The following is a 19,257-nucleotide window of genomic DNA, read 5'->3' as shown; positions in this document are numbered from 1 at the left end:
AATTTGCATATGGGTTCTCCTGCCAGACTATAAAGCGCCGAGCGCGGGGCGAATTTAGAGAGTTTGAAAGGGTCAGTTTTTGGAGAGCGGAGTGTGGCGGCGGCGGAGTGTGGCGGCGGCAGTCGGTTTGGGAAGAGTCAAGTCGGGTCTGGAGAGGAGAAGTCTGTCGGGGCTCGCAGTCTGTCGGGGTTCGGAGTCTGTCGGGGAGCTGCAGAGAGAGGAAGCCTGGAGCGCGGTCGAGGTGATTTTCTGCAGTCGGCTGAGGAGAATTGGGGAGGAGACCGAAGGGTTCGGGTCTGAGGCAAGGAAGACTGCGGTCGGCGACGAGCTCGCAGTGGAATCGCTCGTCGTGGGACCCAAGCAAGCCAGCTATCCTCTTTCCCCAGAGCATCAACAATTTCCCCCTTTTTCCCCCCCGCGCTGAGATAGTGCGAAAAGGGGGGCCCCGTTCCCACCCCACTCCAAGCAGTGCCAACGAAACCCACGAAGGAGCGCAGAGTCGGGGCACCGCCGCGCCGCCACTTTTGCGGCTCATCACAAAGACACAGGTAGGATCCACCCGATCTCGCGGCCCACAGGCCCCGTCTGCCCCCTTGTCTTTGAGGGTGGCCCTTTTCTTTTGCTTTTGATTAAATGTGTTGTTGGCGCCGTCTGGAAAGTAAAACTGTTTAAGTGTTGCCGTGTGCTCGCGTAGTCGGTAGTATCTCTGCATTGTTGTGTTTCTTTTGTTGCAATTGCTTTAGGTGCATAATTGTTGTAATTGTATATGTGTGCTCTCCGCGTGCCGCGGAATAAATGTACATCATGTTGAACTGTTTGCCCGTTTCGCTTTGTCTTTTCTTGAATTGAATCTCCATCTTGCTTCACGTAAAGGGTTGGTAGTGGGCTTAATACGCCCGATAATTAATCAGAACCGTCGAGGCCGACGATAACACCGCTCAGTTATCCCGATAGTACGGAACAGGTCGCTTAAGTGGCCCGTGTCCGGAGTCGACCTGCGGCGAGGTGCGATCGCCCGGTCTACCCTCCGCGTGGGTACTTAGGTAGGTCGAATTTGGCGAACAACCCTATCCCACGCGGGGGGCCGATTGGCAGGATCGTGGTGAGGCCGAAAGGCCCACCCGTGACTAGCTCCTGGCGTTAGTCCGAGAGGGTCACGACAGAATTGTCCGTCCGGTGGGCGACGTGCCGCGATTCGAGTTACGTGGCCGTTCGCACGCTGGCGGGCGCGAATTCGCAACACTGGTGTCAGGTCGTGGGACACAAACCCATCCCCCTCCTCGCGGCACTGGTGTCGGAGAGCGGGAAAACGGGCTCTCCTGTCTCCAGCTAAATTCACGGGAATCGGTCCATGGGTGAGAGGAGCGACCCCCGATTCCCTCCAAATTACGAGCGATTCAAATTAACCCTTTACGAGAAATAATATGGCGTCTCAAGGCGAGCGGGAGCCGGGGGTATTAGAAATGGATTTAGAATGTGTAGAATCCATGGTCCAGGATGAAATCCCCGTGCAGGAACACGAACTCCCCCAACTGAACCCAGAGCCCGAAATAGGTGCGGCGGCGGCCGCGGTGTATGAGACCTCCCTCCCCCTCTCCACCAAAACCCTTCCCCGATCCCTGCCGAAACGGCACACCCAAGCGCACCCGACATGGCCCAGCTATTCGCCATGCTGGCAAAGATGAATACGGATGCGCAACAAATGAATGCGAACACAAACAGCAAAATGAACGAAGTGAAAACAAAAATAGATACGAATACGCAACAAATGAAAAACGAAATAAAAGGCATGAACAAGCAAATGAACGAAATGAAAACGAATATGGAAACAAATGCGCAAGGAATGAAGGAAGAAATGAAAGAACTGCAGGGTGAGACGCAGAACATGGGCCGAAGCCTGCAGGCGGGCATGAAGGCAATAATAGGGGAGTGCGTAATGGCGACGCCACGTGTGGGGACGAACGAGCTGGGAGGGAGTGCAACGGCTGTCAGGCCCGCGGTGGAGGCGGGTGAGGACAAAGTAATTCGGGAGACGTGTTGGGCGAGGGTCGTGACGGTGACCGAGAGGGAAAAATTAAATGGGGAGACCGAAACGTGTGAGACGAGACACGAGGTGACGACAGAAAGAATAAAATGTATAGAGACACGGGAGATAGAGGATGAATTGGACGGGGTTAGAGATGCACACACACACACACGGAGGTAGTGGAGGATAATGAGGGGGAGCTGGCGGACTGGGTAGAGACCCAGTGCGAGCAGTTGGATAGCCTCCTCCAGGAACGAGGGGAGGGAGTATGCCCCCTTGAGGCGAGTCACGACCAGGTGAGTTCGGTCGTGCTTTGCGAGTTCGAGGGGAGGAGTGCTGTGGACGGGTGCACGCCGAGCTTGGGGGGTATAGAGGCCCCGGAGCCCGTTGTGGGGACACGAATCCCCAGTGTGGTTGTCCCGGTGTGTGTGGTGTCGAGGTGTGTGTTCACGAGTGTGGCGAAATGCGTGCTGCAGCGCACGCATAGCACGGGTGCAAGGGCGTGTGTGAGAGCGACCGGGTGGGTGACAAAGACCCCGTGTGTTGATGAGACCCCAGGTGTGAGTGTGACCCCGTGTGTGAGTGGTGTGGTGGCAAGTGTGCCGAAGGGCGTGATCCCCAGCACACCATGTGTGGATGAGACACCGCGGGCGAGTGCCCCCGCGTGTGTGAGTGGTATGGTTTGTGCGAGGGAAATGGCACGAGTGAGTGAGCGGCCGAGTGGAGAGAGACAGCGTGTGTAAGGTCGCTGTGTGTAAGGGAGATGTCGGTCGGCATGCGGGAGCACGCAGCCGCGTCTCCCGGTGTGAACGTAATGGAATGGTGTGTGAGCATCGTGACACGTAGGAGTGCGTGTGTCGAATGGCGACGACAACGACAATTGAGGGACAAAAGCCGGGTAGCGGCTGTAGCTGTTTCGGGGACCACGCCGGGTTCACCCAGCAGCGAGCGCAAGGTCCGTGCTGTGCAACGCACGAGGCCCCCACGTGCTCACTTGCGGGAGTGAAGCCCGGTCCGGAAACGAGCGCGGTGAATGTTGCCGATCCCGCGACGGACAAAGTTTAGGCAGGTAAACGGATTTGGACCGGACGGGTTCTCCACGCGGGCATGTGTGTTAAGCTCCAACGGGCAAAGCACATGTGTTCACGTGGGGAACCCCTCAAGATGTGAGGCTTGTGTTTTTTATGCGCCGGGTGACGTCATGGCTGCGTGTGTGGTTGGAATCCGGCAGGAGGGTGAATCCCTGCCGGATGGTACCGTCCAAGAGGGACGAGGGACGAGAACAGCTCCCATGACGTCACGCCAAAGGTGCGCGGCTGTGAATTGCCGCTCTGGTGCGCAGCTTGCGAGTTTCCGCGCTGGCGCTGTGCGATAAAAAAAAAAAGCAAGCCTCGCTTTCGGGTGAACAGGATTCCCAGGCAAGGGGTGGATGATCCCCTTGACCTGGGCACAGGATGGAAACTAGTTAGGGGGAAGGGTAAGCTTAGTTAGACCGGCTCCATGGGGCAGGGGTAAGTCCTCATGGGGCCCGTGGAATGGATTAGGTAGAGGGATTTAGATGAGATTTAGGTTGGGAAAATGGAGTATGGGATTATTTTGGAGACAGTGACAGACTTTGGATGTGTAGCGGGGACGTAGCTTAGCTACGTAGTGTTAAATGGAACGTGCTGTAGTGTAAGGGACGACGTGGGAGCACGAGTTAGTGAGGGAGGTAGTTAGAAGGATGGCAGAGTTCAGCGATGTGTGAGTTGTGAGAAGTGGAAGCATGTGCATGATGAGTGCGTGAGGCCAGCGGGTCTGTGTGTGTGGAGCGAATGTGGAATGCATGGTGCGATGAGTGATTGGGGGGAGGAGTGAGTCCCGCCCAAGGGACCGATACGCCCGATAATTAATACGCCCGATAATTAATCGGAACCGTCGAGGCCGACGATAACACCGCTCAGTTATCCCGATAGTACGGAACGGGTCGCTTAAGTGGCCCGTGTCCGGAGTCGACCTGCTGCGAGGTGCGATCGCCGCACATATATACATATGTATGTATATATATATATATATATATATATATATATATATATATATATATATATATATATATATATATATATATATATATATATATATACACAGCTCTGGAAAAAATTAAGAAACCACTCCAAAAAATCTTTTAATCAGCATCTCTACATGTATGGCAGCCATTCCATTCCAGTGTCTGTTGAATTCCAACACAGACACACCTCATTCTACTTAGTGAGGTACTGATTAGGTGATCACCTGAACTGAATCTTATTTAACAAGGAAAAGTATAAAAACCACTGCTGTGGTCATCACTCTCCTCTTGGAATAAGACCAGCTGGATGGCAAAAAGATTGCTGGTAGTACCTCAAAAGTAATTGGAATTTAAAAAAAACTATTGACCATGCCAAAGGAGTTGAAAAGAAAAGTTTTGAGTGAGGAAAAGAAGGGTTCAATTCTGGCTTTACTGGCAGAGGGATACAGTGAGCGTCACGTTGCTTCCATCCTTAAAATTTCAAAGACGGCGGTTCATAAGAACAAGGTCAAGCAGCAGACATTGGGGACAACAAAGCTACAGACTGGCAGAGGGCGAAAACGACTTTCCACTGACCGGGATGACCGCCAACTCATTCGAATGTCACTCAACAACCGTAGGATGACATCAAGTGACCTACAAAAAGAATGGCAAACGGCAGCTGGGGTGAAGTAAACGGCGAGGACGGTTCGAAACAGGCTCCTCGGGGCAGGGCTGAAGTCGTGCAAAGCTAGAAAAAAGCCCTTCATCAATGAGAAGCAAAGAAGAGCCAGGCTGAGATTGGCAAAAGACCATAAGGATTGGACCGTAGAGGACTGGAGTAAGGTCATCTTCTCTGATGAGTCCAATTTTCAGCCTTGCCCAACACCTGGTCGTCTAATGGTTAGACGGAGACCTGGAGAGGCCTACAAGCCACAGTGTCTCACACCCACTGTGAAATTTGGTGGAGAATCGGTGATGATCTGGGAGTGCTCAGCAAGGCTGGAATCGGGCAGATTTGTCTTTGTGAAGGACTCATGAATCAAGCCACGTACAAGGTTGTCCTGGAAGAACACTTGCTTCCTTCTGCTCTGACAATGTTCCCCAACTCTGAGGATTGGTTTTTCCAGCAGGACAATGCTCCATGCCACACAGCCAGGTCAATCAAGGTATGGATGGAGGACCATCAGATCAAGACCCTGTCATGGCCAGTCAAATCTCCAGACCTAAACCCCATTGAAAACCTCTGGAATGTGATCAAGAGGAAGATGGATGGTCACAAGCCATCAAACAAAGCCGAGCTGCTTGAATTTTTGTGCCAGGAGTGGCATAAAGTCACCCAACAGCAATGTGAAAGACTGGTGGAGAGCATGCCAAGATGCATGAAAGCTGTGATTGAAAATCAGGGTTATTCCACAAAATATTGATTTCTGAACTCTTCCTTAGTTAAAACATTAGTATTGTGTTGTTTAAAAATAAATATGAACTTGTTTTGTTTGTATTATTTAAGGTCTGAAAACACTGAATCTTTGTTGTTATTTTGACCAGTTGTCATTTTCTGCACATAAATGCTCCAAATGACAATATTTTTATTTGGAATTTGGGAGAAATGTTGTCAGTAGTTCATGGAATAAAACAAAAATGTTCATTTTGCTCAAACACATTCCCATAAATAGTAAAACCAGAAAGACTGATAATTTTGCAGTGGTCTCTTAATTTTTTCCAGTGCTATATATATATATATATATATATATATATATATATATATATATATATATATATATATATATATATATATATATATATATATATATTTATGTATATCTATATTTATATATATGTATATATATATATATATATATACTCTATATATATATATATATATATATATATATATATATATATATATATATATATATATATATATATATACACACATACATATATATATATATATATATATATATATATATACATATATGCAGTATATATATATATACACACATACATATATATATATATATATACATACATATATATATATATATACACACATACATATATATATATATATATACACATACATATATATATATATACACATACATATATATATATATATATATATATTTATATATATATATATGTATATATAGGGTGTTCCAAATGTCACCTCGGCATTCCATACTCTCCGCAGTCACCAAAAGTCACCACCTTTAGAAATGAAATAACATTTCTGTTTTTTATCAGGGCTCAAGCCAAATGGCAGAAGGTCTATTGAATTTGTTAGTATTATTATTAGTAATTCGTTTTTCTCTTCTTTTCAGAATTTAGATTAACATTTGGAAATTACCCATGGAAAAATTCACAACTGTAAAAAGAACCAAAATCGTGGAATTTTATTTTAAATTTCATCGATCAATTATTCTCACTAAAAGAGCATGGACACCGAATAATTTCGCGAAATTCAGAAATTTCTTGGCCATCATGTTCTCCTAATTAGACGCCTCCCGATTATTTTATTTGGGGTTACCTGAAGGAGCTTGTATACATCAATAAGCCCCACACAATTCAGCAGCTCAAGAGAAACATCTATGCAGATTTCGAGGGCTGCAGCCAGAGTTATTGTCCACTGTTATGGAAAATGTTGTCAAAACAGCCCGTCTATGCGAAGCCAAAAATGGAGGACATCTAAGCTGCATCATTTTTCATAAATAAAGCAAATTTATCTCCATTTTGTAACTTTTCTTTTGGTTTAAAAATAATCATAAATTATTAATAAACAGAAATGTTATTTAATTTCTAAATCCCTCGGTGACTTTTGGGACACACTGTGTATCAAAAAATATTAAAATGGTGGCATATCCTTTGCTCTTGTAGATCCCATTTCTCCACTTTCTTGAAGTCATTACAGCTCAAGATATGAACGATAATAGTTTACTCTTCCCATTTACTATGTCAGGGAAGTAGGGGTGGATTGTGACACGATGTGCATTTGGACACCAGCTCACGTGGCTACTCTGGGCCATTGATATGAAATGTCAAAGTCTTGCATTTGATATAGTTTGCTGAGAATGGTTGCTGAAGGGGATGCTCCAACATGCTCTGTGTCCCCATGGACCTCAGATTCCCGATAGATGAGTGGGTTTTACATTATCATGTCAGTGGACAGCAAGTCCAACTTCAGTACAGTTGTTACAATAGAAAGCTGCGGCAACTCTTGCAAAAATTTCTAGCAAATACCCATGAGATCTGATGGAAATTTGATAATAATCCCAACATATCTCATGAGAAATTTTCTGTAAGGGAAGGAATTTCATGAATGTCGTATTTACAGTGTATATTATCAATCTCCGACTCTCACTTGCAAGCTTGCAAATCAAAAAGCCCAAAGTACCTCACTGGTATTGCAAAGACCCATGGCTGTTGGCATTGGCTACTTTGAGGAAGATCCATTGTGGGAGCGCCTTCTAACATTGGCAACCATGCTTGCCACATACGAGACTCCGAATGTCTCCAGGTGCAAAACACATGGTTTCTGAGGATGGAGGTCAAGGAAGGCCCTTGTGCATGTAGAGCAGAAACAGTCAACCCCTACCCCCACCCTAATCTCGCTCATCATGCACACCCTCATATAGTTAAAATCGTTTTTTCTTACTGATGAAACAGCCCTGTCGATCATCTGGAAAATTTGTAAGTGACCTACAAGTACACTGGAGTGGAATACACGAGGTGAAGCAGCAGTGGCAAGTTTACACATTGCTGATGAATGAGTTAACGTTTCTTCACGTTGTTTTTGTGTAACTATCGACTTGTGCAGGCTTTATTGCTGCCATTACAGTCACACTGAGTTCAGGCAGTTACGATCTCCTATTATAATGTAGGCACTGGTCATGCGGAGAGACTCCTTCAGCCCACTCCGTTTCTTCTCTCAAGGGAACGGTTGAGGGGTTAAAGACTTGCTGCTTTAAAAGGTGTTGGTTTGAGTCCCATGTCTATTTGGTGCTGGCAGGGTGACGTGCTCCATTATCTTGCACTGCACAAACTTAGGAATGTTATAGATATGAATTGGTTCTTTCACTCTTGAGTCTCAACCTTCAGGCCGTTATGAACAGTAAATTGACTATGACTAATGACATAAAATGTGAAAGTTATATGAATGATATACTCAAAATAGTGCAATAAAGAAATATATATCCACAGCATATATATATATATATATATATATATATATATATATATATATATATATATATATATATATATATATATATATATATATATATATATATCCATCCATTCGGACCATACTCTATGCAGAGCGTTGGTGCTGCCTCAGCAGTCTCCTTGGCTATTGGGTACAATCCTGGACAGGTTGCCACTCCAACACAGATCTATAATATGTATGTGTATATATATATATATATATATGTATATATACATATATGTACATATATATACATATAGAAATATATATTTCAACAAAAGGATCAACTCTGACCTCAAATGTGACATGATGCTGATGTCAGGCACATAAATTATCCCTTGCTGCCTCATGAAGTTAGGTGGTTCGATGTGTGTGTGTGTGTGTGTGTATCTATGTATCTATGTATCTATGTATATTATAATTATAATATACGAGACAACCCATGAAGCTGTTGGGTTCTCATTGTGACAGTGGTTGATAAAAAAAAATCATTTCAAAAAAAAAAAAGAAGAAAGCTCCAGTGAACTATACCGCTGAGGTTGTTTGCATTGATCAAATAATCCCGAAGAGTACTTGAGTGAATCGGGAATTGATTTTTTAAATATTTTTTTTCCGTTTCCTGATTTTAACGAAACTTGATATTGCACACCGCATGAGAATGGTGAGTAAGGTGGCCCTAAAATGTTTGCACTGTCGTGTACCGTTTTGGCTGTATTTCAGGAACATACATACATACATACATACATATATACAAGATGAGAGTTTTTGTAATATATAGATAAAGCTCTTTCTAACGACTGACTGACTGATATGAAGGCAGTGACGTAGAAAGCTGAACTTTTTCGTGCCGATGGACATCGAAGCCAGCACACCAGCAAAAATCAAATAATTGTCGGACAAAATCCATAAATGAAAATATATATATAAATGAAAAAAATGCATGTGAGTGACCTGAGACAATGGGGAAGCACATTCATTTCGTGTACCGATGGACATCGAAGCCGATACACCAGGAAAAATCACAGAACCGTTGGAAAGCATCTGTAAATGAAAATATAAATAAATATATGAAAAAATAAATAAATGAAAAATCAAATGCGGGTGAGTGACCCGAGAACAATTGCGAAATCCGGTTCGTATGCTTACACAATGTGTAAGCACACCCCACTAGTAATATATAAAGCTTTTTCTAACCACTCACTGACTCAGACTCACAGACTGATATTAAAGAGCGATGCCTTCTGGGTAATGTAGAAAGCTGAAATTTTGCATGCCGATGGACATTGAAGCCAGTACACCGGGAAAAAAAATCACAGAATCGTCGGACAACATCCATAACTGAAGATATTAATAAATGAAAACGAATGCAGGTGAGTGACCCAAGACAATGGGGAAACATGGGAATTTTGTGTGCCAACGGACATCAAAGCCGATATACCAGGAAAAATTACAGAACCGTCGGAAAGCATCCGTACATTAAAATATAAGTAAATGAAAAAATAAAATACATCAATGAAAAATCAAATGCAGGTGAGCGACCCAAGACAATGGGGAAACTCGGTTCGTGTGCTTACACAATGTGTAAGCACACCCCGCTCGAAAAAAACAATATATATATATATATATATATATATATATATATATATATATATATATATATATATATATATATATTATGTTGTCATCCACTTCATGTGGTGACATTCTACATCCATAACTGATGTGCATGACATCATCATCAGATTTCGAGTCAATGTTGCTCCTCTTGTTATGTATATTTACTCACAGGGTGTATTTTCACATTGTATAAGCCTACGATCCGTGCTTCCCCATTGTCTCGGGTCACTCACCTGCATCTTTTTCATTAATTTTTTTTCATTTCTTTTTTTTTCATTTCGTTATATTTTCATTGATGGATGTTGTACAATGTTCCTGTGATGTTTTTTTTTTTTCTGGGGTACCTGCTTCGATGTCCATCGGCACACAAAATTTCAGCTTTCTTCGTCCCCCGGAAGGTCCCGATCTTTAATAGCAGTGAGTGAGTGATTCAGTCAATCAGTGGTTCGAAAGAGCTTTAGAGTATATATATATATATATATATATATATATATATATATATATATATATATATATATATATATATACATATATATATATATATATATATATATATATATATATATATATATGATGAAAGAAAGACTTGGGTGAAAAATTTCCCCAGCTCACATCACAAGAATGTCGGAATAATTTGGCCCTTTAATGTGCGTCCCTGTGTGTACCTCGTTGTGAGTTTTCCCTTGCTTTGGCATCTCTTGTACTATTGTATGTAAGTATCTCGTTCATTGATCGCCCCTCATGTGTGTTTGGTTGACAATGGTAATCTGCGACCAAACAAGGCAAGATTAATTAGGTAGATCAATTAAAGGTACTGCAGTCTGACAAACAACAGAACTGTAGACTAATGCATTACACACTTAATAATTAATTTGTTTTCATTAATCGTAATTCATTTTGGTCTTTTTTTTCTTTTCTTCTCCTTATCATGGAAATACTTTGGAAGAGGAGAGTGGGAATGAGTGAAAGTATTTGTGATGCATAGCCCCCCCCCCAAATTCTCTGTCTTACCCTTCCCCAAAAATGTGTAAAACTGGACAAAGCAAACGACAGATGAACATGATCGTGGAAAGATTAATGACTGAATATTTCTTCATTATTCTGCCATTAAAAGAGCGCAAACCATTCCACTTCTCTTGCCGCATATTATTGATGCACCAGGTGGAAGAGCAGAGACAGAGGAATGAGCACGAATGATGCTGGATTTGAGAGATGAATGGGCGATGGTGAGGAAAAGATGTTTCAGAAGAACTAAATAATTCCATTAGCCAGCTTCATTTGAGGATGTGTCTTCACTTGTGGTCCTGTACTGCAGCAAGTGTTGTCATCATTTTCATAATGGCCCCAACAACTTTCACCCCAATCCTCCCCACTCCACTCATCTCTGCTCATTCTCACCGAGAAACAGCTAATTATTACCATATAAATCAAATAAAGGATCCATCTCATTATGGGCCGCAGTTTTAATATTTCAGACCACTCTTCTAATGCAATTTGCAAAGCGCTCCTACTCAGATTGACATGATGCGAGTGGGGAAAAAAATACTCCCTGTGGTTTGTTTAGAAAAAAATATATACAAGGCATTATAAAATTTGAAGCGTGAAACTTTTATGCAGATTCGAAGCACTTTTGAGTCGCATAAAGTAATGCTGGAATGTTGCCCAGAGCCATAGGCAGAGCTCTCATGCCTTGTGAAAAAGTCCAGCCTCTTATTCCATCATATTCCAAAGGATCATCATTCTTGTGCAGGTCTTTAATCAGTCATACATGATTACTATAAGATTTTTAAACAACTGTATTTGTCATATTGTCTCATCTTTCAAAACTGAATGCATGATGAAACAATGGGGTCATATTGGACTCCTTTGACCATAACAGTGTGTGCAAAGATTCTGTTAAGGGTTAGCGTTCAGGAGAATAGAATAAGGCTATTAGATTTCAGGAAGGCAAATCTTGAGGATATGAGGTGAGAGTTGGGTGATGTAGATTGGGAGAAGCTAACAATAGAACAATCAGCATCAAAAAAAGGGAAACCTTCAAGGAGCAAATGCGTAAACTGTAGAGTGCAGAGTAAGTACATTCCAATGAGGTGTAAAACTAGAAGCAGAAAGAGGCCAGGGTGGTTGAGTAGTGAGATAACGAATGCTATTAAGAAGAAGCAGAAGGCATTTCTTAGGTTTAAAATAACAGGACTGGAGTTAGATTTATATAATTATCGAAGTAAACAGGCAAGTTAAGAAAATAACTCGGCAAGCCAATATGAGAAGTATGAGAAGGACATGGCTAAGAATATTAAACATAACAGCAAGGCATTCTTTAAATATATCAGAAGAAAAGAACAGGTCAGGACCAGTGTGGACCCATTGAGGAATAGCAACAGCAGAGTGGTTAATAAGGAAAGGGAGACGGCAGGCTTATTAAACAGGTATTTTGCTTCAACTTTTAGACAAGAACAGTCAGGAGAATTGTCAATAGCTGAGAGTATCTATCAAAGGGGTGAGTGAGGAAGGGCTTTTACTGAAGATCCAGGTTGGAGCGAAGGAAGTAAAGGAACAGCCAAGTAATCCAAGAGTAGATAAGGCTCCGGGTCCAGATAATATGCACCCGAGAGCATTGAGGGAAGTGGCTGAGCAGGTAAGCGAGATATTAACGGATTTTTTCAATAGCTCACTGAAGTCAGGACCATGGAGTGGGTCAATGCAGGGCTACTAGATTGATTCTGGGCCAAGCTCGACTCAGCTATGAGGAGTGGCTGAAAGAGACGGGGCTTTAAACACTAGAAAGGAGGCGGTTATGAGGAGATATGTTAGAGATGTTTAAGATAATTAAAGGTGTAGCCATGATAAGCGCAAATGAATTTTTCAGCAGAGTAGACAGTGATAGGACCACTGCTCATCACCTGAGAGGAAATAGGAGGGGAGGTAAGACGGTAGTACGGCAGGGGTCTTTTACTCAGAGAGTAATTAATGCATTGAGTGGTCTCCCGAGAAAGGTGATGACAGCAGAAACGGTAGATAAGTTTAAATTATAATTAGATCGGTACCTGGAAGTTATGAAGGTTGAGGGGTATAGGGATGTTAGCAGGACTTTTCGGTAGTTTGAGCATTGATCGGCGATTGTGTGCATGTGTACAAAATGCTGTTGGTGGGGTCTCATCAAGGGGATATTGTGTGGTTGATGTTGTGTGTTTTTGTACCCAAGCCCATGCCCCCTCCCCTGAAGGGGGGGGGACTACAAAAAAATTAAACACAAAAGACACTTCATAAAAAATAAAAATAACATTTTGCATTTTCTTGTTATGATGTGGTGTTGATAAATTGGTGTGGTGTTGATGTGGCGCGTGTGTGATGGGCTGAATGGCCTCCACCTGCGTGTAATTTCCTTGTGTTTCCTTAAGGACTTTTAAATTCCAACTTGATCTGGTCCAGATGGCCGATGTCTGTTCGTCGTGTTTTTTTTTTTTTGTTGTTCTTTTTTTATACAAGGTCTAAGACTTGTAATGGAGCTGCCAGTCACAAACATACGGACATACTGACAAGACAAACACAGCCACTGAGCTTGGAGGAAGTGCCGTCACTTCCTGGGATACTCCAGGTTCCAGCAATGTCACAACAATGGCGCTGCTTTTCTCACCACACTCAGCGGGGCATTTCATCAGGAGGAATTTCCTCCTCCCCATGAATGCCAACCTATAGGGATTCTCTGTGCTCTATCCTTTTAAATACTGAACGCCAAGCAAGAAAACAGCACAGTTTTAAAAGTATTTTGGTACGACGGCCACAGTTTGAACCACCGACTTCCCAGACTCGGAGCGGATGCTCTAACCATTACACCACTGACTCTGGTGCATGCATATTTACTCAAATGCAAGATTCATTAAATCTAAAATGAAATATGTACCATGAGAGTGGTTCCAAAGATATTCTCAACAAGCTTGGTCAGCCTAATTACTCCACTGCCTGATGAACGCTTTCTTCAACATGGTCCACCCTGCTCCACTCAATGCAATTAGAGACCATTGTACTCAGAGTGCAATATTAAGTCGTGGACTTTCAATTTTACTGGGAGAGTTCAAAAAACAAAGTTCAGATGGAGAGACAAAATTTTCGATTTTTCTCTCTTTCTGAACTTTGTTCTGCCTCTCTTTCTTCCAGATTGTCTAAATTGCCAGTTTGTAATTCTTGTTGTCCACAAGTTGTACATTCTTTTATCTACCTGTCTGACAAATTTCCGGTTAGGTTTTCTGATTCTGATCATAATGTCAAGGAATTTTGTTCTCTCTCATCCATTGATTTCTATTCTCATCCCTTTTGGTTCGGCTGAGACTATCTTCCCATGGCTCTTTACATTCTGATCAATTTTCTTTTTCATATTCTCTTTTTAGAGACCATGTTTCACTGCCATTTGTTACTGTTGGAAGAAAACACTGGTTACTATAAACTTTCCTTTCCAGGCAAATACACAATTTACTTTTCATGAGGTTTAAAAAAAAACAAACATTCAAACATTGCCCATCCTGCTCAAATTTGTCTGACTCCTTCAAAGTGATCTTTGTCCATTTGTATGAATTGTCCTTTATAAATCTAATTGCAGGTTTCTTCAGTTTTGCAATCATTAATTTGAATCTCTTTCTGTTTTTACATAGCAGATCAAATTTAAATTTGTCTTTGTCATATTCTTTTTTAGTCTCATCTTTTGACTCTAACGAGATCATAATTTTCATCTCTTTAGCATTGCTTGAAATTAAAACAGTCATTTGCAAATTGTAGGTGGTTTAGTCTCTTTCTCCATCAATATGTATTACTCTACTTTCCCAATTTAGCTGTTGGGACATTCCTCGGCATCCAGTGAACAATAATTTCCATCTGGCACCTCATTTGATTCCTTTGCCACTGTTTTGGTGCAGTTTCAAGGTGGCTGTTCCACCATTGTATACCTTGCTTTAATATATTGATTATCTGGAGTTGACATTTAGGTGATTTTGAGCTTGTATGATATTTGTTTCCACACTGTCAAAGGCTTTTTTGCAATCAATGGATGTGAGACACAAAGTGAGTTTACATTGTCTGGATGTTTCCAGAAGCTGATCTATTGTATGAGTATCCACTTCTAAAAACTGGTAGCTTCGGCGGTTATTTATTGCCCACTTAAATCTCGAGTCTGTTAGATATTGATAATACTTGTGAACCATTTTGTAAGTACTTGGAGAGACAGATCAATTGAATGGTAATTCTTTAGATCTATCTTGTCTCCTTTTTTCGGTTAGTACTAGCTGAGTTATTCCAAGTTATGGGAATTTTTCGATATTCCATGCACTTTGTAAATAGTTTTGCATATTCCCTGTGTGGGAGTTCACTGTCATCTTCCATTGCATCTATAACCATTTATTTTTTGGGACCTTACCTGTTTTCGTGTTTATTAAATCAAGCGGAATCTTGTCGGTAGTTACTGGTGGGATGGCTTCGTTGTTATTTGTCACGTTTGGTATACCCGGTAAATTTTATTTTCTCACTGGATAGTTCTTCATATAATTATTTCACACATTTAATGATGTGACCTGTTTGTTATAACAGCTTCTATTTTCTTCTTCACGGGCAAAAATCTCAACAGCTCCTCTCAGTGCTCACCTTGTAAGCTTTTAACCTTCTGTTGTTTCCATTATATATGATCTATTTCTTTTGTGTTTAAGTTTTTTCTGTCTTTTCTAATCTTCTTCTTTGGAGTCTTATTCTGTTCTGTTATTCGTTTACCCCCATCTGGTATTTCAGTGTCTTTTTGCGAACACGACTTTCCAAGAAAATGTTGCATTATGGTCAATGGCAAATTTCCATTTTGAAAAGCAAATCTTCACAGAATGTTCCATCCTTTTGGGGAAACAATTATCGAGTGTCAGTGATATCATATTCAATCATAGTATTCCATCCATCCATTGGAACCATACTCTGTGCAGAGCGTTGGTGCTGACGAGGCAGTCTCCTTGGCTATTGGGCGCAATCCTGGATGGGTCACCACTCCGACGCAGGATACCAGCAAGCTGGCACTCATTTTGCCGACCTCCGAAGGATGACGGGCAGAGTCAACTTCACCTGGTATTAATTCAACAGCAGAGTGGGATTTGAACTCAGGATCCTAAGATCCCAAGCCCACCACCCAAAGCATTAAGCCAACACCAGGCATATATCATAATACTGCTAGCTGTGAAGAAAAGATTACATAAGTATACATATGTTGCAGAATGTAGTATACAATAATAACCTCATGAAGGTCTCAGCTCGTTTTAATAATTCGTCATGTACACTCAGCTCGGAGAAAGCTATGTTTGTACTGCATCACTCATGTAATCTTATGCTTGTGTCATGCAAAAAAGATAAATGGCATTGCAAATCGATATCCAAACCACTTTCACCAGCCTGCTTATGTGCAGCTGCACTGCAGGTTAACTAGCTTGAAAGTAATGCCTGCATAATCCATCTTGCCCCTGGAAATTTTAAGCTCCACAAACAGGATCCCAAATAATGAGTTCGAAATGCTCAAACAACACGAGGCTTTAGTGAAGTTTGTTGATGTTTTACAACCAGCAGAAGAGCAAATGCTGAGTTTTACCAATTGTAAAGGCTCTCGCTAATGATCTGTCCTGCTCCGTTCATCTGATTTGTATTTTTGTCCATCCATTGGGCGGAAGGTCCCAGCTGTGACGGGAGAGTGTCTCCATTTGACTCCACACTCAATGTGTCTCAAACCCTCCCTTTTTCTTTCTGCTTTCTCAAGCACACCAGCATATGTATGTTTGGCCTCAAATTTCCCATGCCTGCTGAGTAGGCACACTTCTCAGGTCATTGGAAGTCTCCTTCCCTCCTTGATTGATGGAACTTTTACGAAGCAGACAGATGACATTATAGGTAAAAAGACCGCAGCTGTAGCGAATGACTCTTTTGTGTAAGTGGTGGTAGTCACTCTGCATCTTCACTTGTTTTTGTATTTACATAAGTTGGTTGTTTTAACAACCTTTGGGGTATTGGAAACTTGCAGTGTGAACGAAAACATCATGAATTTATCTGATTCTTCACTCCTCCTGCATATGCTGCCAATTTTGAACATTCCAACAAGCACCACCAAGACCAGATCTTGACCTTTTTTTCTCAATAGGTGATCAAACCACCTGTGTTGAGATATCATCATCACTATCATTAATATACCATAACATATACAGAATCTCAGTGCTGCCAAGGCAGTTCCTGGACAAGGGTTATGCTGGCAGGTTTTTGAGTTGCCTTCCCAGTAGTCAGTCAGGGCAAGAATTTTGAATTTGTTATCTTGCCAAAACGAAGTTTTGCAAGATATGTTAGTCAGCTTGTATGTTTTTTTTTATTTTTATTTTTATTTTTATTTTTTGTTTGTCTGTAATCACGTATAAAAAATTCTGCAGAGCACAGTTATCATCGGAAATTTTTGTAACTTCGCATATCAGAGGGCTATAGAGGTCCCTTTCAGTGCACAAAATTTTGAAGGTCAAGGTCAAAGGTCAAGGTCACTTTGGCGCAAATCAGGGGAGTCGACGAAACCCTTATTTTATGAGTAATTTTGATCGGATCATCTTCAAACTTCATGGGAATATAGTTCATGGTCTGGCGTTCAGCTGATTAATTTTTGGTGGCGTTGACCTTGACCTTCATATGTTTTTTTTTTGTAGTTTTTTTTTTTTGGTCTGTGATCACGTATAAATCACTCTGCAGAGCACAGTTGTTATTGGAAATTTTTGTAACTTCGCATATCAGAGGCCTATAGAGGTCCCTTTCAGTGCACAAAATTTTGAAGGTCAAGGTCAAAGGTCAAGGTCACTTTGTCGCAAATCAGGGGAGTCGACGAAACCCTTATTTTTTGAGTAATTTTGATCGGATCGTCTTCAAACTTCATGGGAATATAGTTCATGGTCCGGCGCTCAGCTGATTAATTTTTGGTGGCGATTGGCCTTGACCTTCATGGTTAGCGCCTGAGGTCAAATTTTCAAGTTTTAGGAACCATATCGTGTAGTACCTCAAATTGAACACCTCGATGAGTGCTTTCTAGATATGTCAAGCTTGAGACATTATGACGTCATTTGGTGACGTTATGAGGCAAACACATATTTTTCATGGTTACTCTGTAGAACGATTCTCATTGGAATCTCTCGTAGGCAGATATTCCTCAAGGAGTCGCTCCTGGTGGATAGCAGCTCTGTTCACCTCAGTGTGACCTTAAAGAAGTCACACGTGGTCACCTTTTGGCAAGATACGGGTCACCCTGCGGGTGACATTGGTTTATTCAGGGTGTCGGTGATAACTGGTCCACTCTTCATGAAGACGACTGTTGGATATTTAACGTACTCTTCATGAAGATGACCGTAGGATCTTTAACGTCTACCAACAAATGATAGTAAATGGGACAACCAGTTTAATGGCAACTATCAGGGATGCCTCTTCATGGTGGTTATACCCCGCAACACAAGACAGGGGCCAAATCTTCTGCATTCTTCCTTGCTGCCCTGATTCGTCAGGGAAGCACATCCATGGTCAGAGTGCTGAGCAGTCCCCATGGACTGGCCCACTCCCTCTCTTCCACACAAACCCCTCACACACAAACACTCAAATCAACACACGTCACCCTCACACACATCACATCTCCACACCAAACAGTTTTCCCTCTTTGGGGAGTGACCTCCCTCTGGCAGTCCTCCTCCCTCTCTCCTCCTTCTATCTGGAGACATAGAAACTGATCACTCATGCCCACCACAATATACATTTGCCCAACACATAAAACTCGCATCACTTGCTCCAGGGCCAGAGGGGACTCTGTCCACTGCACAAGGAGCGGCAAATTGTTCCATCTGGCTTGCACCACTCTCAGTAAACTCTCACACTCCAACCACACATGAACCTGGCAGCTAATTCCAACTGAATCCAAACTCAGGACCAAACAATGACATACCGATACAAGTCTCAAACGCATCCCCACTCCTCTCATCACTTCCACTCCATGCACCACCATCACCTGCACACAACCAACCACCTCAACACCAAAAGCACACAAATAACTTTAATATCCTCCAATGCAGCACATATGGCCTCATCAGCAAAGCCATGAAACTTAAATATTTCACTCTTACAAAGAATACTCATATCCATCATACAAGTAACCAAATGACGTCCCAGGAAAACAAAATACCGACCATCCCCAACTATACACTGATACACACAGACAAACCAGGCACTATAGCTGGAGGCCTCATCAGATATATCCATCCATCCATCCATCCATTGGAACCATACTCTGTGCAGAGCATTGGTGCTGCCTAAGCAGTCTCCTTGGCTGTTCGGCACAATCCTGGACGGGTCGCCACTTCG

At 42.3% G+C, this 19,257-nt stretch overlaps 1 long non-coding RNA gene across 2 annotated transcripts in view; it reads right to left on the bottom strand.

Annotated features, from left to right (window-relative positions):
- LOC147034478 (uncharacterized) overlaps positions 1 to 19,257 on the bottom strand; it is a 280,443-nt gene that overhangs the window by 22,580 nt on the left and 238,606 nt on the right. The window contains exon 4 of one of the 2 annotated variants that reach the window (XR_015058922.1): positions 10,558 to 10,643. The exons of the other annotated variant lie outside the window; for it this stretch is intronic. This is a non-coding gene — a long non-coding RNA (uncharacterized LOC147034478). Of the gene's footprint in view, positions 1 to 10,557; positions 10,644 to 19,257 lie in introns of those variants that run through there. 2 annotated transcript variants of the gene reach the window in all.

The sequence above is a fragment of the Eptatretus burgeri genome, chromosome 1 (assembly GCF_056783735.1).
Source record: "Eptatretus burgeri isolate ZD-2024b chromosome 1, Ebu_testis_v1, whole genome shotgun sequence".
NCBI classification, from domain to species: Eukaryota; Metazoa; Chordata; class Myxini; order Myxiniformes; family Myxinidae; genus Eptatretus; species Eptatretus burgeri.
Note: the sequence above shows the minus strand (reverse complement) of the source record. Positions and strands in the feature narration are given on the sequence as shown.